Below are 21,923 nucleotides of genomic sequence, written 5' to 3'. Positions count from 1 at the left end.
AGTAAGATATAAAGAGAACAGATACTGAAGCTAATGTTTTCAGTCACAGAAAAGGAGTGAGCCAGAAGTTAAATTCAAGCCTGGAAAACTACATTTTCCCCCCTTAATATCATTAATGTGTCAATCACTAATACCACTAGATTCTAGCCACTCCTTATTTTCAAATGTTACCATCACATAATATTAACCACGAGGTCAATGACAAGTTACATTCTAGTTTGTACTCAGATCTAAGTATTAAGCTCTATTCTATATCTAAGTACTATTCTTGTATATACTTTTGGCTTGTGAAATTGAGAGGAAGTAACAGAATGGGTGTGACAAAGAGCAGAGGTCGCTTCCCCTACTCAGAGAAGTTTTCTCATTCTCAAAATGTAAATTCAAAGATATTATTGCACACTAGTCAGTGGATGTGATAGAATCCAGGGTACAGAATTTTAACACAATGACTATTGTATGTGATCAGGGGTTGACAAACTGTGACCCACAGGCCAAATCTGGTCCATAGCCTGTGTTTGTAAATAGTTTTATTGGAACACACCCATTTCTGTATTATCTAAGGGCCAAACAGCAGAGCATGGTAGGAGACAGAGACAACGTAACCAGGAAAGTCTAAAATATTTACTATCTGGCCCTTTATGGAAAAAATTTGCTGACCTCCGGTACAGATCAACAATCCTATATTTGCAATATCCAAAATCAGAAGTTTTACAAAACATATTTGGTGGCAAAACTTGAACTGACTCAAAATCTTTTGGTAGCAATGACATAACCCTACCTAAAATGATATGAGACTATAGATAGCTTTTATTTATATACTGCGAATATTTATATGATTCACTCTAGAAATATTGATAGGTCTTATTTCAGGGAGTTGCCCCAGATCCACCCCCCTCCGCCAGAGGGGTATTATAATATTCAGTATACATTTCTCTAAACTCCAAAATATTCTGAATCCTGAAAAATATCAGGCCTTAAGAATTTTGGATTCAATTCAGTGGATCAAAGACGACAAAACTCTGGGATAAAAGACCATTTTTTAAAAAGCTTCATTATCGAACATTAACCAGGATATCAGGTCTATCAAGTAGGAATGGGAGGGCCACGAGTGATAAGTACTACTCAGCACTATAGGAGTCTGCAGGTGAAGCCGGTGATTTGAATGGTGTGAATCTTGTATTGAGGCTTGTGCGCATTCAAAGTGTGAAAGTGTGAACAGCAATACCACTGATGTTAACAAGAGACCTAAATGCTACAAGAGATTGGAAATACTGCCTCTGTTATGACCTAAGAAAAGTAGCATTCTTACTTTCAAAAGTCCTGCAATGTTTACTTCCAGTTCCTTAAGAGCCTCCGTCCTCTAGAAACACTAATTTTATAATATGAGGAGACATTTAGAAAGGAGACTTTCTACCTTAAGAACTCAATGCATTTTGGGAAATGACCAGAGGACGGATTAAAAAGCCTTGCATTGTAAAAGTAAAATTTAGTCACTTTCTTGGTGCAAACCTCAGGTGCATATATAGGGCATTGCATCTGAACAATCAAAGAGTTAACATGGGTGCCTGTGTTTGCGTGTGCCCTCCTCACCACCTCGAAGACAAAAAGCTTAGCCGACAGCACAGTGATGGGGCTTTATGGCAGGTAAAAGAAGTGGACATAAAAACATAATACATCTGAATAAGTGCACAAAGTAAGTAGCAGCCTGAGTCATCAGAAGACAAAGAAGAAGATATTTTCGCACAGAATATTTGGATTCCAGAAAGACTATTTCAGAGCGCCATACAATGTTCAGAGGGCCCTGAGGCAAACACTGAGGTTGGAGAAGCTCAGAAGCCTAGTCTCATTTTTAATTCACAGCGAAGTAAAAGGTGTTTAAAAAAATATCAAGTCAACATCAAGAGTCTCTTCTCTGGATGGCCAAAATAAGTAAGACAAAAGCAGGTTAAATTTAGTTTGCTGGTATCCATATCTCTCCATGTCTGATTATGGGTGGAGCACAGGGGGATTTGGGTTGCCCCAGAAGTCTTATTGACTTTGGCGAGTGGATCAGCCATGCGGCAATTTGGCACTACCAGCAGACATCACACCATTCCACATGGCTTTTAACTTGGTATTGTATTCATAGTCTTTCCAAATGTCTCCCTTTCTTTTTAGATCTCAAAACAATTATGAGAAATGCAGACGTAGGAACACTCAACCTCTGACAGTACCACAGAGCCAAACTGATAAGTTATACAGAATTGACACAGGCTGCCAAATCTAGGGGTCTCATTTATTTGTCCAATTTTCAGAGACGTTGCATGCCACACAGAATGGATAGGCAGACCAACTTGATGCACTGTCTGGGTATAGTATACTTTGAAATCCAAGAGGAGGCCCTCATGCCAATGTGTTTGCAACGATGTTATACAGTCAACCACGGGTAGAATTATTTCCTCAGCTAGCACTCGTGTATAAAATATCTCCTGATGGCCTTGTCTTGCAATGGTGTGTGTGTATGTGGGGTGTGTCCGTGTGTTTGTGTACACGTGTATGTGGCAAAAAGATGATTGACATCGGGTCTCAGGACAATCCACTGCAGGAATAGGCAAACCTTTTCAATAAAGGGCCATATAGTAAATATTGTAGGCTCTGCAGGCCCTAGTCTGTAGTAACTACTCAAGTCAAGTCAAGGATGCAGAAAAGCATCCTTAGACAGTATATAAATGAATGGGTGTGGTCATAATTTGATGACTCCTGAACTAGGACACCAAGCTCTCTTGAGTATGGCATTGAGACCAGGTCTGTGACAGAGTTCAGCATTCCTAAACCTAGCCCTCAGCTATCTATGCCTCCAGGGACTTAGTAATCCTAAAACCTCAGGGTCGATTATGGTACTAGTACATGCCCTAAAGATTTACATAATTGCAAACCAAAAAAAAAAAAAAAAAAGATTGAAAAGATCAAAACTCTGTAGGGTTTCCAATAATTTCCTATACAGTTCCTTTGGAATGTTACTTAACTTCCCTGTACTCCTAATCCCAGATTTGTGAGACCTGGTATTAACCTCCAGAATACAAAGTCAAAAAGACACAGTGGAAATGAAAGTTGAGCAGTTTTAACAAAGGGATATTAAAGCATAGATTTAGAAGGACTGTAGGTCAGGACCCTCTTCACGACTTGAAATGAAGGTTTCAACTTGTTTGAGATGTACAGAATCAATTTGGATAGAGACAGATGAATGATAGATGATAGTCAGTAGAGATGTATAGATCCAAACGCATATTTCCCAGCTCTCTGCTGAGAATCAGCTACACCGCAGTACGAGGGAGCATTCCTAGAGCCCAGATCATGTTAAAAGGCCATTCTCCAGGAAAGAAAACCATAACTCCTTGAAAGGATAATTCCAGGACTAAAACTGAGAGTGTGTAAGATGATCTCAGGACATCCTTTGAGCTAGAAATTAAGAAAATGCTCAAGAAATAATAGGGACTTGTCAAAAGGATATAGAAGCAAATTGAAGTGACCACCCCTGCACCCCCGGCCAAACGAAGAACAATTTGAACAACAAAATAAATAATGGCAGTAAGAGACTATTATTCGTAGAATAAAGTAAGAATCCATAAGTATACACTGATACAAGTAAATTAATAAATAAATGAGGGAAGGGAGGATTTCTTCCAACTGGTAGAATTGCAATCCATAGACATAGAAGGAATGATTGAACTGAAAAATCATAATAATTATTTGACACAAAACTCACCAGCCGATACAAAATTAATAGGTAAAATTGTGATGGGAAAAGGATATCTAGATTGTCTCAAAGTACCTCCCCACATTTATTAATTTTAGAAATTAAAAATAGTGACTCTACAGTGGAGAAACCTGGCAGATAATATCTTAACAAGTGATCGGTTAGTATCACTAATAAGGGGGCAAGTCAATCTCATGTGCCTCCTAATATGATACACTGAGAGACACAGTTTCTCTTCGTGAAATTCCTGCCAGAAATGCGTGACCTGAATCTAATGAAGAAGCATCATCAGCAAACTCAAATTAAGGACATTTTAGAAAATATCAGGCCTGTACTCTTCAAAATCGTCAGGTCAGGGTTATGAATGTTTAAAGTTAAAGGAAATGTAAGAGGTATAGCAACTAAATAAAACACTGGACTGTAAGAAAGCTTTGTTTCTCTTTCTTTATAAAGGACAATAGCAGGCTAACTGGTACAATTTTATTAAGGTCTGAGGATTAGATAATAGTATTGTGTTAATTTCTTAATTTTGATAAATAGTACTATGATACATAAAGAGCGATAAAACAAATGTATTTGAATGTTAGCATACGGGAATCTGTGAAAAAACATAGAAATTCTTTATACAATGTTTGCAACTTTCCTATAAGTCTGAAATTCTTTCAAAAAAAAAAGGTTGAAAAAGAAAAAAGAAAGAGACACAACGCTGGAGCCAGAGTGCTCATGTTTGACCCATGAAATTATAATCTTGCACAGTGTTATGGGCCAGGCTGTCCCCCCTAACATTCACACGTTGAAGCCCTAACCCCCAGTACCTCAGAATATGACTATTTTTGTAGACAGAGTCTTTTTTTTTTTTAAGATTTTATTTATGTATTTGACAGAGAGAGAAAAGCACAAGCAGGGGGAGCAGCAGAGGGAAAAGCAGGCTGCCCGTGAAGCAGGGAGCCCCACACGGGGTTCAATCCCAGTGGGGCTTGATCCCAGGATCATGAACTGAGCTGAAGGCAGACGCTTAACCGACTGAGCCACCCAGGTGCCCTGGAGACAGGGTCTTTAAAGAGGTGAGATTAAATGAGGTCATCTGTGTTGGCCCTAATCCAATATGACAGGTGTCCTTACAGGAAGAGGAAATTTGGACACAAGACGGGTACAAAAAGAAGACTATGTAAAAAAGACTCGATTTTATATGTGATGAAAGATTTTGTATGTCAAATAAACAAAATCAAAGCAAACAACAAACTCGAGAGGAGAGGCTGTAAATATGACAACCAAAACTTGAGAGAAAACTTTAAGCCTTCGAAACAAAACAAGCAAAGTCCAGGGGAAGATGATTCCCCAACAAGGAAATTAAGATGGCTCACAAACCTGGAAAAATACTTTTTGTGACTATTAAAAAAAAAGGTAAATGTAAACAAGTCGTTGGGCTTTTGTTTGGTTCTATATTGTTCTTTTGTTTGTATTTCTATTAAATTTTCAATAAATGAAGAAATTTTTAAAAATTCACTGTTGATAAGCATGTGGTTAAACAGGCTTTCTCATACATTGTTGACTGGAATTAATTTTGCTTAGTATTTTGGAAAAAACCTTTTCTAATAGAAGTTAAAATACCGTAAAGATGTTTATTCTCAGCTCACTTATATCACTTCTAGGAATCTCACCTATGGAAGTTATCAGAAATGCTAATAAAGATTATGCAAAAACACACACATTTCAACATGTTCTTAATAAAAAAAAAAACAAACAAGAAACAACCAGATCATCCATCATGATAATAAGAGAAATGATAGGTAAATTCTTACATATGTAAGCTGAACTCTATGAAACTGCCATTTTATGAGGTCAAAAATAAAAAGGTTAAATATCAGCAATTTCAAATTACTCAATTTAATATATGCTATGGTGTTTTTTGCATTTGTTAATTTCTGGAAAAATTGGAATAATAAGGGGACTGCTTTTATATGAAAAAATCAGAACACTATAAATTGCTATGTAACATAATATAGACTGTGTACAAAATTCGTGGAAAAGAAACTGGAAGGAAATATGATATCCGAGGCCTCTGGGTGTTGGGATTATGGATGCTTTTTATTTCCCTAGATTTACTCTGCTTACATTAATCTATATGGTAAACCCATATTTGTAATAAAATAAGGGATGATAAACAGAATCACTATTTTTTAGCAAGTTATTTTCATTCAGATCTTTTAAATATTATTCTTTTAGATGGATGAAATATATTTTGTGGGCAGAAGACTGTGCTAACAATTATATCATTAGAGAATTAAGGCATGTGACTTCCCAAGGCAATTCTGTAGATTTACGTTAATCAAAGGGCACATATGTTAAGGATGAGGACTCTCTCTATAACTATCTCCATGAACTAAGGGCCTGCTGATGTTTTGTTTGATTCTGTGTTAAAGAAATTGTTTACAGAAAAGTTGGCTGAAGTGAATTTATGAGACTTTTCTATGTGATGATTGACATCTGTATTCCTGTATGTATATATTTATGTTCAGATTGGAGATGTTCACTGAGTAGATGGGTTTGAACTCTTTCTTCATTCCATCCTTGACATACAATTATTGAGAATCTGCCATTTAAAGAAAATGGAAGTTAAGTGGTTATATATTCATGTTGTTAAGGACTTGCCAGAGAGACTCACCTGGGTGTCATTGCTGATTTGTATTGGTTTCATTTGGGATCTCTGATCATTCTACATGCAGAGTTTCATCCATCATGGTGCTCTTACCTTTTTTTTTTTCCAACGAAGTCTAAAGTTTTTCTTTTCACCATACTACATAGCAAACAGAAGAACCATGATACAATGGACTGATGTCAAGTTAGTATAAAACAATTCTGCAAAGAAGGTTGTTCTAAAGAAGTAAGAACAGTACAGTCATTGTACTTCTGTTGATTCCTCCAGATACCATGAACTAATTCAAAAAGGAGTGGACTCTGTATTTGGGAGAAGCTATGTAATACAAGGCAGTTCAGATGGAAATGTATAAAGGGGATTTCAGAGCTAGATGGACCTTAGAAGATTTCTGTCAACATCTCTTCTGTGAAGCTTCTGATTAAGCATATTGGCATTTCTGAAAACAGAAAATGGCAGTCGTATCACAGTCCAGTCTTCTAAGCCTGGAAGCCTCTTGAAGATAACTGGGCTGAATACAGTTGTGATCCTTATGTGCAGATTGGAAGAAGAATAATCAGTGCACAGTCTTACTTGCCTCGTGTTGTGTAGGAAAACTTAAACAAGTCTTAGACAACCACTTTGAGGATCTGTGTTAAATGAGCAGATTGAATTATATGATCAGAGAGTTTCTTCTAGTTCTAAGGCAGAGGTAAACTGAAGTTGGTATCACAGATGAGTTCACCGGGGAGAATGATTTATCCAAGATAGACAAAGGCACTGTGGCAAGATAGTGGCCAAAGAAAGAGTGTTAAGTGCCTAGTGTAAAGAATGAAAAAGAGAGTCAAGTCAGAAATTAGAGGCAATGGGGGCACCTGGATGATGTAGTCCATTAAGTGATCAATTCTTGGTTTCAACTCAGATCGTGATCTCAGGGTCATGAGATCAAGCCCTACCATCAGGCTCTGCACTCGGCACAGAGTCAGCTTAGGTTTCTCCCTTTCCCTCTGCTCTCTTTCTCTCTCTAAAATAAACAAATAAATCTTTTAAAAAGAGAGAAAGAGAGAGATTGGAAGTAATCAAGTATGAGGAAAGATCTAAAGATGGCTATTTAGAACTAAGTACATGGATAAATTGGACTTGTTTCTTTCTTTCTTTCTTTCTTTCTTTATTGTTGGTTCTCAATTCCATCAAACCCAATACTGCTTTCCTAAAACATATTTTGTTGTGTGTTATACTAAAATAATCAGATATTTGAAATTACATAGAATCACTATACATATCAAATAGCTATCAAATGCAGACTGAGAAGTACAGGTGTACTAAATGGTAAATCCAATACCACAAGCAGGAGAGTGAGGTGACTGTCCAAACAGAAAACAGTTTCCTTCCATTGATTCTAATGGAACAAAGTGTGCTCTCCTTTGACTCACCTGGTGGTAATACTCTGGTATCCTGAAATTTTGCTAAACATGTAAATATTAAAGCAGAGTTGTGCTCTAGTCTGGATTTTTTTTTAAAGATTTATTTATTTCTTTGAGAGAGAGTGAGAGCAAGGGAAGGGGGAGAGGGAGAGGGAGAAAATCTCAAGCAGACTCCCCACTGAGCAGGGAGCCTGACATGGGGCTTGATCTCATGACCCTGAGATCATGACCTGAGCCGAAACCGAGAGTCAGGCGCTTAAACTGAGCGACCCATGTGCCCCCAGGCTGGATTAATCGTAGACTTATTTTATGTAGTTGTTGCAGGGAATTCTAATGTTTTATAGGGTGGAGGAAAGTTCTTCATTGTGCAAGATCCTCTACAATCCTTGGCCACAATCATTGTGAGAACCAATAATGCTTCCTAAGATTTCAAAACATGTTGTACAAGCAAGAGTATCCTCCATCTCTTGCCCATCCCCTCAGTATATTAAGAATATACACAGTGGGGGAGGATGGGTGTTTAAAGGAATCTTGCAGGCCTGAATACCCCTGAGCTTCAATTTTTATGATGTTATTATTCTTGGTGACCACTTCTCTCCACTCATTCTCAATCTCCACTTATTCCACTGCTGTCTAAATTTTTGAGGAAAAGCCATGCCATTTGTTCACCAAGATCATATTTAGGCTTTATTTGAACAAAGCAAGTAAAAAAAAATCTATTTGCCCTACTAGGCTTCCCCTAGCTTCCTGGGTCACTCCAAGCTACATGGGAGATCTCCCCAACTGGCCACTCAGTCCTTCCATCTCACTTGTCATTTAAGCCATAAGCTTTGGCTTTCAGTTTCCTTAAGTTGACAGTCTGAATTCCAAGTTGAGATTTTAGAAAAAAATTTATATATAGATAGATAGATAGATAGATAGATGATAGATAGATAGATAGATAGATAGATAGAGATTTAGAGAGGGAGACAGGAGAGGGGCAGAGAGAGAGGGAGAGAGAGAGAATCTTAAGCAGGTTCCATGCCCAGCATGGAGCCTGATGTGGGGTTCAATCTCACAACCCTGAGATCATGACCTGAGCCAAAATCAAGAGTCAGACACTTAGCCAAATGAGCCACCGAGGCGACCTAGAAAAAAATTTTAAAGGGAATTGCGGGTAGCATAAAAGAATATAAAATGCTTATTTTAGCATATTATTGGTTTCTTTGAGAGTCTGGCACATTGGCCTCTGTTTATTTTCATGGCTGTTCAGCTCTCAAGTAGCGTAATGTGTGAGGGACTATGTGTCTATACGTGCGTTCATATCTGTGTATGTGTTTGCTATGCATTATATTTATGGGCTGTAAGGATAATTTACTCTTATGTCAATGAGTCAATCAATATGGGGTATATTTTTTGCATGTTTGCAAATTTTGTCAGGTAACTCAATATGGAGATTTAAATTGAAATGAAAGAAAGAAAAGATGATTAAGGGTGTTATCAAATCACTAGTCCCTCTATTCCTTCTGGAATGATCCCTGTTCTGGCCTTTTTCTTATATAACTTGTACCAGGGTACTATGATATTTTAATACACACAAGGAAGCTCAGTATGGTCTCAGTACTATACATTTCCAGACAACAGCANAAGCAGACTCCCCATTGAGTGCAAAGCCTGATATGGGGTTCGATCCCATGATCCTGAGATCACAACCTAAGATGAGACCAAGAGGCAGACACTTAACTGACTGCGCCACCCAGGCACCCCTGTAAACTTTCATTTCTAATCAAAGAGACACAAAGCAGAGCAAGTAAGATATAAAGAGAACAGATACTGAAGCTAATGTTTTCAGTCACAGAAAAGGAGTGAGCCAGAAGTTAAATTCAAGCCTGGAAAACTACATTTTCCCCCCTTAATATCATTAATGTGTCAATCACTAATACCACTAGATTCTAGCCACTCCTTATTTTCAAATGTTACCATCACATAATATTAACCACGAGGTCAATGACAAGTTACATTCTAGTTTGTACTCAGATCTAAGTATTAAGCTCTATTCTATATCTAAGTACTATTCTTGTATATACTTTTGGCTTGTGAAATTGAGAGGAAGTAACAGAATGGGTGTGACAAAGAGCAGAGGTCGCTTCCCCTACTCAGAGAAGTTTTCTCATTCTCAAAATGTAAATTCAAAGATATTATTGCACACTAGTCAGTGGATGTGATAGAATCCAGGGTACAGAATTTTAACACAATGACTATTGTATGTGATCAGGGGTTGACACTGTGACCCACAGGCCAAATCTGGTCCATAGCCTGTGTTTGTAAATAGTTTTATTGGAACACACCCATTTCTGTATTATCTAAGGGCCAAACAGCAGAGCATGGTAGGAGACAGAGACAACGTAACCAGGAAAGTCTAAAATATTTACTATCTGGCCCTTTATGGAAAAAATTTGCTGACCTCCGGTACAGATCAACAATCCTATATTTGCAATATCCAAAATCAGAAGTTTTACAAAACATATTTGGTGGCAAAACTTGAACTGACTCAAAATCTTTTGGTAGCAATGACATAACCCTACCTAAAATGATATGAGACTATAGATAGCTTTTATTTATATACTGCGAATATTTATATGATTCACTCTAGAAATATTGATAGGTCTTATTTCAGGGAGTTGTCCCAGATCCACCCCCCTCCGCCAGAGGGGTATTATAATATTCAGTATACATCTCTCTAAACTCCAAAATATTCTGAATCCTGAAAAATATCAGGCCTTAAGAATTTTGGATTCAATTCAGTGGATCAAAGATGACAAAACTCTGGGATAAAAGACCATTTTTTAAAAAGCTTCATTATCGAACATTAACCAGGATATCAGGTCTATCAAGTAGGAATGGGAGGGCCACGAGTGATAAGTACTACTCAGCACTATAGGAGTCTGCAGGTGAAGCCGGTGATTTGAATGGTGTGAATCTTGTATTGAGGCTTGTGCGCATTCAAAGTGTGAAAGTGTGAACAGCAATACCACTGATGTTAACAAGAGACCTAAATGCTACAAGAGATTGGAAATACTGCCTCTGTTATGACCTAAGAAAAGTAGCATTCTTACTTTCAAAAGTCCTGCAATGTTTACTTCCAGTTCCTTAAGAGCCTCCGTCCTCTAGAAACACTAATTTTATAATATGAGGAGACATTTAGAAAGGAGACTTTCTACCTTAAGAACTCAATGCATTTTGGGAAATGACCAGAGGACGGATTAAAAAGCCTTGCATTGTAAAAGTAAAATTTAGTCACTTTCTTGGTGCAAACCTCAGGTGCACACATAGGGCATTGCATCTGAACAATCAAAGAGTTAACATGGGTGCCTGTGTTTGCGTGTGCCCTCCTCACCACCTCGAAGACAAAAAGCTTAGCCGACAGCACAGTGATGGGGCTTTATGGCAGGTAAAAGAAGTGGACATAAAAACATAATACATCTGAATAAGTGCACAAAGTAAGTAGCAGCCTGAGTCATCAGAAGACAAAGAAGAAGATATTTTCGCACAGAATATTTGGATTCCAGAAAGACTATTTCAGAGCGCCATACAATGTTCAGAGGGCCCTGAGGCAAACACTGAGGTTGGAGAAGCTCAGAAGCCTAGTCTCATTTTTAATTCACAGCGAAGTAAAAGGTGTTTAAAAAAATATCAAGTCAACATCAAGAGTCTCTTCTCTGGATGGCCAAAATAAGTAAGACAAAAGCAGGTTAAATTTAGTTTGCTGGTATCCATATCTCTCCATGTCTGATTATGGGTGGAGCACAGGGGGATTTGGGTTGCCCCAGAAGTCTTATTGACTTTGGCGAGTGGATCAGCCATGCGGCAATTTGGCACTACCAGCAGACATCACACCATTCCACATGGCTTTTAACTTGGTATTGTATTCATAGTCTTTCCAAATGTCTCCCTTTCTTTTTAGATCTCAAAACAATTATGAGAAATGCAGACGTAGGAACACTCAACCTCTGACAGTACCACAGAGCCAAACTGATAAGTTATACAGAATTGACACAGGCTGCCAAATCTAGGGGTCTCATTTATTTGTCCAATTTTCAGAGACGTTGCATGCCACACAGAATGGATAGGCAGACCAACTTGATGCACTGTCTGGGTATAGTATACTTTGAAATCCAAGAGGAGGCCCTCATGCCAATGTGTTTGCAACGATGTTATACAGTCAACCACGGGTAGAATTATTTCCTCAGCTAGCACTCGTGTATAAAATATCTCCTGATGGCCTTGTCTTGCAATGGTGTGTGTATATGTGGGGTGTGTCCGTGTGTTTGTGTACACGTGTATGTGGCAAAAAGATGATTGACATCGGGTCTCAGGACAATCCACTGCAGAAATAGGCAAACCTTTTCAATAAAGGGCCATATAGTAAATATTGTAGGCTCTGCAGGCCCTAGTCTGTAGTAACTACTCAAGTCAAGTCAAGGATGCAGAAAAGCATCCTTAGACAGTATATAAATGAATGGGTGTGGTCATAATTTGATGACTCCTGAACTAGGACACCAAGCTCTCTTGAGTATGGCATTGAGACCAGGTCTGTGACAGAGTTCAGCATTCCTAAACCTAGCCCTCAGCTATCTATGCCTCCAGGGACTTAGTAATCCTAAAACCTCAGGGTCGATTATGGTACTAGTACATGCCCTAAAGATTTACATAATTGCAAACCAAAAAAAAAAAAAAAAAAGATTGAAAAGATCAAAACCCTGTAGGGTTTCCAATCATTTCCTATACAGTTCCTTTGGAATGTTACTTAACTTCCCTGTACTCCTAATCCCAGATTTGTGAGACCTGGTATTAACCTCCAGAATACAAAGTCAAAAAGACACAGTGGAAATGAAAGTTGAGCAGTTTTAACAAAGGGATATTAAAGCATAGATTTAGAAGGACTGTAGGTCAGGACCCTCTTCACGACTTGAAATGAAGGTTTCAACTTGTTTGAGATGTACAGAATCAATTTGGATAGAGACAGATGAATGATAGATGATAGTCAGTAGAGATGTATAGATCCAAACGCATATTTCCCAGCTCTCTGCTGAGAATCAGCTACACCACAGTACGAGGGAGCATTCCTAGAGCCCAGATCATGTTAAAAGGCCATTCTCCAGGAAAGAAAACCATAACTCCTTGAAAGGATAATTCCAGGACTAAAACTGAGAGTGTGTAAGATGATCTCAGGACATCCTTTGAGCTAGAAATTAAGAAAATGCTCAAGAAATAATAGGGACTTGTCAAAAGGATATAGAAGCAAATTGAAGCGACCACCCCTGCACCCCCGGCCAAACGAAGAACAATTTGAACAACAAAATAAATAATGGCAGTAAGAGACTATTATTCGTAGAATAAAGTAAGAATCCATAAGTATACACTGATACAAGTAAATTAATAAATAAATGAGGGAAGGGAGGATTTCTTCCAACTGGTAGAATTGCAATCCATAGACATAGAAGGAATGATTGAACTGAAAAATCATAATAATTATTTGACACAAAACTCACCAGCCGATACAAAATTAATAGGTAAAATTGTGATGGGAAAAGGATATCTAGATTGTCTCAAAGTACCTCCCCACATTTATTAATTTTAGAAATTAAAAATAGTGACTCTACAGTGGAGAAACCTGGCAGATAATATCTTAACAAGTGATCGGTTAGTATCACTAATAAGGGGGCAAGTCAATCTCATGTGCCTCCTAATAGGATACACTGAGAGACACAGTTTCTCTTCGTGAAATTCCTGCCAGAAATGCGTGACCTGAATCTAATGAAGAAGCATCATCAGCAAACTCAAATTAAGGACATTTTAGAAAATATCAGGCCTGTACTCTTCAAAATCGTCAGGTCAGGGTTATGAATGTTTAAAGTTAAAGGAAATGTAAGAGGTATAGCAACTAAATAAAACACTGGACTGTAAGAAAGCTTTGTTTCTCTTTCTTTATAAAGGACAATAGCAGGCTAACTGGTACAATTTTATTAAGGTCTGAGGATTAGATAATAGTATTGTGTTAATTTCTTAATTTTGATAAATAGTACTATGATACATAAAGAGCGATAAAACAAATGTATTTGAATGTTAGCATACGGGAATCTGTGAAAAAACAGAAATTCTTTATACAATGTTTGCAACTTTCCTATAAGTCTGAAATTCTTTCAAAAAAAAAAGGTTGAAAAAGAAAAAAGAAAGAGACACAACGCTGGAGCCAGAGTGCTCATGTTTGACCCATGAAATTATAATCTTGCACAGTGTTATGGGCCAGGCTGTCCCCCCTAACATTCACACGTTGAAGCCCTAACCCCCAGTACCTCAGAATATGACTATTTTTGTAGACAGAGTCTTTTTTTTTTTTAAGATTTTATTTATGTATTTGACAGAGAGAGAAAAGCACAAGCAGGGGGAGCAGCAGAGGGAAAAGCAGGCTGCCCGTGAAGCAGGGAGCCCCACACGGGGTTCAATCCCAGTGGGGCTTGATCCCAGGATCATGAACTGAGCTGAAGGCAGACGCTTAACCGACTGAGCCACCCAGGTGCCCTGGAGACAGGGTCTTTAAAGAGGTGAGATTAAATGAGGTCATCTGTGTTGGCCCTAATCCAATATGACAGGTGTCCTTACAGGAAGAGGAAATTTGGACACAAGACGGGTACAGAAAGAAGACTATGTAAAAAAGACTCGATTTTATATGTGATGAAAGATTTTGTATGTCAAATAAACAAAATCAAAGCAAACAACAAACTCGAGAGGAGAGGCTGTAAATATGACAACCAAAACTTGAGAGAAAACTTTAAGCCTTCGAAACAAAACAAGCAAAGTCCAGGGGAAGATGATTCCCCAACAAGGAAATTAAGATGGCTCACAAACCTGGAAAAATACTTTTTGTGACTATTAAAAAAAAAAGGTAAATGTAAACAAGTCGTTGGGCTTTTGTTTGGTTCTATATTGTTCTTTTGTTTGTATTTCTATTAAATTTTCAATAAATGAAGAAATTTTTAAAAATTCACTGTTGATAAGCATGTGGTTAAACAGGCTTTCTCATACATTGTTGACTGGAATTAATTTTGCTTAGTATTTTGGAAAAAACCTTTTCTAATAGAAGTTAAAATACCGTAAAGATGTTTATTCTCAGCTCACTTATATCACTTCTAGGAATCTCACCTATGGAAGTTATCAGAAATGCTAATAAAGATTATGCAAAAACACACACATTTCAACATGTTCTTAATAAAAAAAAAAAACAAACAAGAAACAACCAGATCATCCATCATGATAATAAGAGAAATGATAGGTAAATTCTTACATATGTAAGCTGAACTCTATGAAACTGCCATTTTATGAGGTCAAAAATAAAAAGGTTAAATATCAGCAATTTCAAATTACTCAATTTAATATATGCTATGGTGTTTTTTGCATTTGTTAATTTCTGGAAAAATTGGAATAATAAGGGGACTGCTTTTATATGAGAAAATCAGAACACTATAAATTGCTATGTAACATAATATAGACTGTGTACAAAATTCGTGGAAAAGAAACTGGAAGGAAATATGATATCCGAGGCCTCTGGGTGTTGGGATTATGGATGCTTTTTATTTCCCTAGATTTACTCTGCTTACATTAATCTATATGGTAAACCCATATTTGTAATAAAATAAGGGATGATAAACAGAATCACTATTTTTTAGCAAGTTATTTTCATTCAGATCTTTTAAATATTATTCTTTTAGATGGATGAAATATATTTTGTGGGCAGAAGACTGTGCTAACAATTATATCATTAGAGAATTAAGGCATGTGACTTCCCAAGGCAATTCTGTAGATTTACGTTAATCAAAGGGCACATATGTTAAGGATGAGGACTCTCTCTATAACTATCTCCATGAACTAAGGGCCTGCTGATGTTTTGTTTGATTCTGTGTTAAAGAAATTGTTTACAGAAAAGTTGGCTGAAGTGAATTTATGAGACTTTTCTATGTGATGATTGACATCTGTATTCCTGTATGTATATATTTATGTTCAGATTGGAGATGTTCACTGAGTAGATGGGTTTGAACTCTTTCTTCATTCCATCCTTGACATACAATTATTGAGAATCTGCCATTTAAAGAAAATGGAAGTTAAGTGGTTATATATTCATGTTGTTAAGGACTTGCCAGAGAGACTCACCTGGGTGTCATTGCTGATTTGTATTGGTTTCATTTGGGATCTCTGATCATTCTACATGCAGAGTTTCATCCATTCATGGTGCTCTTACCTTTTTTTTTTTCCAACGAAGTCTAAAGTTTTTCTTTTCACCATACTACATAGCAAACAGAAGAACCATGATACAATGGACTGATGTCAAGTTAGTATAAAACAATTCTGCAAAGAAGGTTGTTCTAAAGAAGTAAGAACAGTACAGTCATTGTACTTCTGTTGATTCCTCCAGATACCATGAACTAATTCAAAAAGGAGTGGACTCTGTATTTGGGAGAAGCTATGTAATACAAGGCAGTTCAGATGGAAATGTATAAAGGGGATTTCAGAGCTACATGGACCTTAGAAGATTTCTGTCAACATCTCTTCTGTGAAGCTTCTGATTAAGCATATTGGCATTTCTGAAAACAGAAAATGGCAGTCGTATCACAGTCCAGTCTTCTAAGCCTGGAAGCCTCTTGAAGATAACTGGGCTGAATACAGTTGTGATCCTTATGTGCAGATTGGAAGAAGAATAATCAGTGCACAGTCTTACTTGCCTCGTGTTGTGTAGGAAAACTTAAACAAGTCTTAGACAACCACTTTGAGGATCTGTGTTAAATGAGCTGATTGAATTATATGATCAGAGAGTTTCTTCTAGTTCTAAGGCAGAGGTAAACTGAAGTTGGTATCACAGATGAGTTCACCGGGGAGAATGATTTATCCAAGATAGACAAAGGCACTGTGGCAAGATAGTGGCCAAAGAAAGAGTGTTAAGTGCCTAGTGTAAAGAATGAAAAAGAGAGTCAAGTCAGAAATTAGAGGCAATGGGGGCACCTGGATGATGTAGTCCATTAAGTGATCAATTCTTGGTTTCAACTCAGATCGCGATCTCAGGGTCATGAGATCAAGCCCTACCATCAGGCTCTGCACTCAGCACAGAGTCAGCTTAGGTTTCTCCCTTTCCCTCTGCTCTCTTTCTCTCTCTAAAATAAACAAATAAATCTTTTAAAAAGAGAGAAAGAGAGAGATTGGAAGTAATCAAGTATGAGGAAAGATCTAAAGATGGCTATTTAGAACTAAGTACATGGATAAATTGGACTTGTTTCTTTCTTTCTTTCTTTCTTTCTTTATTGTTGGTTCTCAATTCCATCAAACCCAATACTGCTTTCCTAAAACATATTTTGTTGTGTGTTATACTAAAATAATCAGATATTTGAAATTACATAGAATCACTATACATATCAAATAGCTATCAAATGCAGACTGAGAAGTACAGGTGTACTAAATGGTAAATCCAATACCACAAGCAGGAGAGTGAGGTGACTGTCCAAAACAGAAAACAGTTTCCTTCCATTGATTCTAATGGAACAAAGTGTGCTCTCCTTTGACTCACCTGGTGGTAATACTCTGGTATCCTGAAATTTTGCTAAACATGTAAATATTAAAGCAGAGTTGTGCTCTAGTCTGGATTTTTTAAAAAGATTTATTTATTTCTTTGAGAGAGAGTGAGAGCAAGGGAAGGGGGAGAGGGAGAGGGAGAAAATCTCAAGCAGACTCCCCACTGAGCAGGGAGCCTGACATGGGGCTTGATCTCATGACCCTGAGATCATGACCTGAGCCGAAACCGAGAGTCAGGCGCTTAAACTGAGCGACCCATGTGCCCCCAGGCTGGATTAATCGTAGACTTATTTTATGTAGTTGTTGCAGGGAATTCTAATGTTTTATAGGGTGGAGGAAAGTTCTTCATTGTGCAAGATCCTCTACAATCCTTGGCCACAATCATTGTGAGAACCAATAATGCTTCCTAAGATTTCAAAACATGTTGTACAAGCAAGAGTATCCTCCATCTCTTGCCCATCCCCTCAGTATATTAAGAATATACACAGTGGGGGAGGATGGGTGTTTAAAGGAATCTTGCAGGCCTGAATACCCCTGAGCTTCAATTTTTATGATGTTATTATTCTTGGTGACCACTTCTCTCCACTCATTCTCAATCTCCACTTATTCCACTGCTGTCTAAATTTTTGAGGAAAAGCCATGCCATTTGTTCACCAAGATCATATTTAGGCTTTATTTGAACAAAGCAAGTAAAAAAAAAATCTATTTGCCCTACTAGGCTTCCCCTAGCTTCCTGGGTCACTCCAAGCTACATGGGAGATCTCTCCAACTGGCCACTCAGTCCTTCCATCTCACTTGTCATTTAAGCCATAAGCTTTGGCTTTCAGTTTCCTTAAGTTGACAGTCTGAATTCCAAGTTGAGATTTTAGAAAAAAATTTATAGATAGATAGATAGATAGATAGATGATAGATAGATAGATAGATAGATAGATAGAGATTTAGAGAGGGAGACAGGAGAGGGGCAGAGAGAGAGGGAGAGAGAGAGAATCTNGATAGATAGATAGATAGATAGATGATAGATAGATAGATAGATAGATAGATAGATAGATAGATAGAGATTTAGAGAGGGAGACAGGAGAGGGGCAGAGAGAGAGGGAGAGAGAGAGAATCTTAAGCAGGTTCCATGCCCAGCATGGAGCCTGATGTGGGGTTCAATCTCACAACCCTGAGATCATGACCTGAGCCAAAATCAAGAGTCAGACACTTAGCCAAATGAGCCACCGAGGCGACCTAGAAAAAAATTTTAAAGGGAATTGCGGGTAGCATAAAAGAATATAAAATGCTTATTTTAGCATATTATTGGTTTCTTTGAGAGTCTGGCACATTGGCCTCTGTTTATTTTCATGGCTGTTCAGCTCTCAAGTAGCGTAATGTGTGAGGGACTATGTGTCTATACGTGCGTTCATATCTGTGTATGTGTTTGCTATGCACTATATTTATGAGCTGTAAGGATAATTTACTCTTATGTCAATGAGTCAATCAATATGGGGTATATTTTTTGCATGTTTGCAAATTTTGTCAGGTAACTCAATATGGAGATTTAAATTGAAATGAAAGAAAGAAAAGATGATTAAGGGTGTTATCAAATCACTAGTCCCTCTATTCCTTCTGGAATGATCCCTGTTCTGGCCTTTTTCTTATATAACTTGTACCAGGGTACTATGATATTTTAATACACACAAGGAAGCTCAGTATGGTCTCAGTACTATACATTTCCAGACAACAGCATTAGATTAAAGAAAAATGCTTAAAATACAACTAATGATCTGAAGAGCAGGTGTTATTTTGGAATTTCTTGGGGTTTTAAGTGGAAACCAGGTGTTACAAGGAAGTGATAATTTGAATATTTGATACATCTTGGCATCTGTCTGCAAGAATCAGACCCAAGAGATGCATTTTGCCCAGCAGAGAGAGTGCTAAAGCTCACGAATACACCATTCATCAGTGGAAGTCATCATTCTAATATTGTGACTTCCGTATCAGGATGAGAGGTCTCAGCATCTTGAGGGCTGTCATAAGACACTTACACAGGGACTGAAGAGGACTCTACCCTTTAAGCTTTTAAAGATAANAAGTACTAGATTTTTTTTTTTTAACCTTGAGGGCTGTCATAAGACACTTACACAGGGACTGAAGAGGACTCTACCCTTTAAGCTTTTAAAGATAAGTTAGCAGGAGTCTTGCCACACCCACAAACAGCTCAGTGCCTTGGCATTCCCTGCCAGTTCCTGGTCATCATTATCTGAGGTCATGGTCCTAAATCATTATTGTCTTGTACTCCTCTATGGCCAGTACCCTGGGGAATGTTCTGTGTGCAGTAGATACGTAATTAATATTTCTCATTGACTCACTGGCTATCCCACCTGCAGAGAAGCAAGTAACCTCAATAAAACCACATGAAGGTGGCTGAAAAACTCTCTAGACTTAGTGTTAAATGCCCATTTTTAGTGCATTTGCTAAAAAAACAAACAAACAAAAACTAAGCTGGCTAGTTTCAGAAGAGCAACCATTTCTTATGGCTTTTTTGAAACTTTTTCAGAAGCTTTTCTATCATACAAACAGAACCTGCTTCTAAAAATACTTACTCATTCAAGAATATGAAAATCCCACCCACAAATTCAACAGCCATTTTACTCTGACCAATAAAATCGCCTTCTGTTGAGTGATTTTTTCCCCTCCTCTCTCCTGAATCACAAAATAATATTCCAGGAACCAAAATCCTTTGATTCTTAAAGAAGAAATATTCTCCTACAGAGAGATGCATAGCTTATTTCAGCCCTAGATAATCATTCTCATTTCCCAAAGATTCATTGAGCAAACATTGTTGTCACTGTTTGTACAAGAAAACATTCTTTCCAGAGGACTTTCAAATAAATAAATAAATCCTAGGATTTCTGCACAATCACTGAGTCAACTTGCCAAGTCCTCAAATAGTTAAGTTGAGCAGTTTACTTAGAAAGGCTGACAAATTTGCTTCAGTTCAAAATATCATTAACACCAATAACACATTTGCCCAAGCCTATTTCTAAGTTGTAAAAAAAGATTGCTACAGATTAAGACCCTTGATATAATGCTATAAGCTCCTAACAATGGTATCTTTTATAGTGAAGAGCAACTGCAGACACAAATTGCCCTCTTTCCTGCACCTTTTTCACAAAAATCAATATTAAAGTAGTATCTGCCTTAACTCTCCCATACACTATATGAGAAAAAACCACAGCCGTGCTTAGGACAGTTTAGGTCAATAAAGAATCAATACTCTGGTTGAATCTGTAGAAAGATAAAAGACTTAGAACTCTCTACACAGGGACCCATTGTTTTCTCTCCATTCTGTAAGGCAGCAGAAGGGCATCACTTGTCTGTGCACTGCAGGGGGAGGGGCGGGTTTTTTCTTCTCTTTTTTAAGATTGATGTGCATTAAGTGTTGGTGAAAAGTAAAGGGGGCACAGTCCACACAGGGGGTAAAAAGGGATTGCAGACACCATTCCTTCTGTCAGAGGCTGGTGTAGTTTTTTCTGGTCCCTTCTCTGAGCAGTTTCTTCACAGGGTCGGGGGCTGGACAGAGAAAAGCTTGTTATACAAATCTACACAGGGTAAAGAGGAGGTCAGATGATATCAAGAAACAGTCTGGATTAAAATCTTGGCTATGTGGAGTAGTCTTGGGCAAGTTACTTTACTTTTCTTAAGCCTCAGTCTCCTCATCTGCAATCCAAAAAAAGATGACAGTATTGGCCAACTTACAGACTTTGTAATAGACCATAACGGGCTTACCAATGTCCTAGCACCTGCAAACTGTGGTTCTCAGCCCTCTTGCAGTTGGGGCCACATGATCACTTCTGGCCAATGAACTTTAAGGGGAAGGGACACGTTGTATGTCCAAGCTGAGGTGATGGACAGACCCTACCTTTCTCTCTTTCCCTGGAACAGCGAACTTGGGAGGAGGGCTCCTGTCGAGAGGCAGACCTGCAGAGCCATGAGCTCAAAGCTACCTACCTATGTGTCTGAGTCACCACACAGAGGATGGTTGTCCTAAAGAGTCACTCAGACCTGTGGTTTTTCATGGGAAACAAATAAGCATTTCTGTGTTATGCCATTAAGATTTCATACATTTAATTTCATACATTAAATGTATGAAAATTTCTTACCACAATACTGGGAACAAAATAGCACCCAATTAATGTGTTCATTAAAAAACTATATTCCAGGCAGGGGAGCAGAGGTGGAATGAAATAGCACAGTGCATTCAGAAATGCTTTAAATAGAGGAATTCTGAGGAAAGAATCATAATATATTAGAAATGGAAAGCATTTTTAAAAACATCCAACTTAGGATTCCTGAAAGGGTGTCATGTAGAACATCAGTCCTATAAAATACAAGGAAAATATTCTTTGGTTTAAGAACTTTGGAAAATGCTGCCTGTTTAATCTCCCACTTGAAGATTCTTACTGGACACTGAAATTACTAAAGGCTCTGAGAAGTACTGTAACAGAGAAATTTGGTCAATTTTGTTTATTCTAGGATTTCTCAGGTT

Source organism: Ailuropoda melanoleuca, chromosome 4, assembly GCF_002007445.2.
Source record: "Ailuropoda melanoleuca isolate Jingjing chromosome 4, ASM200744v2, whole genome shotgun sequence".
Classification (NCBI taxonomy): Eukaryota; Metazoa; Chordata; class Mammalia; order Carnivora; family Ursidae; genus Ailuropoda; species Ailuropoda melanoleuca.
This window is presented reverse-complemented; position numbering follows the sequence as displayed.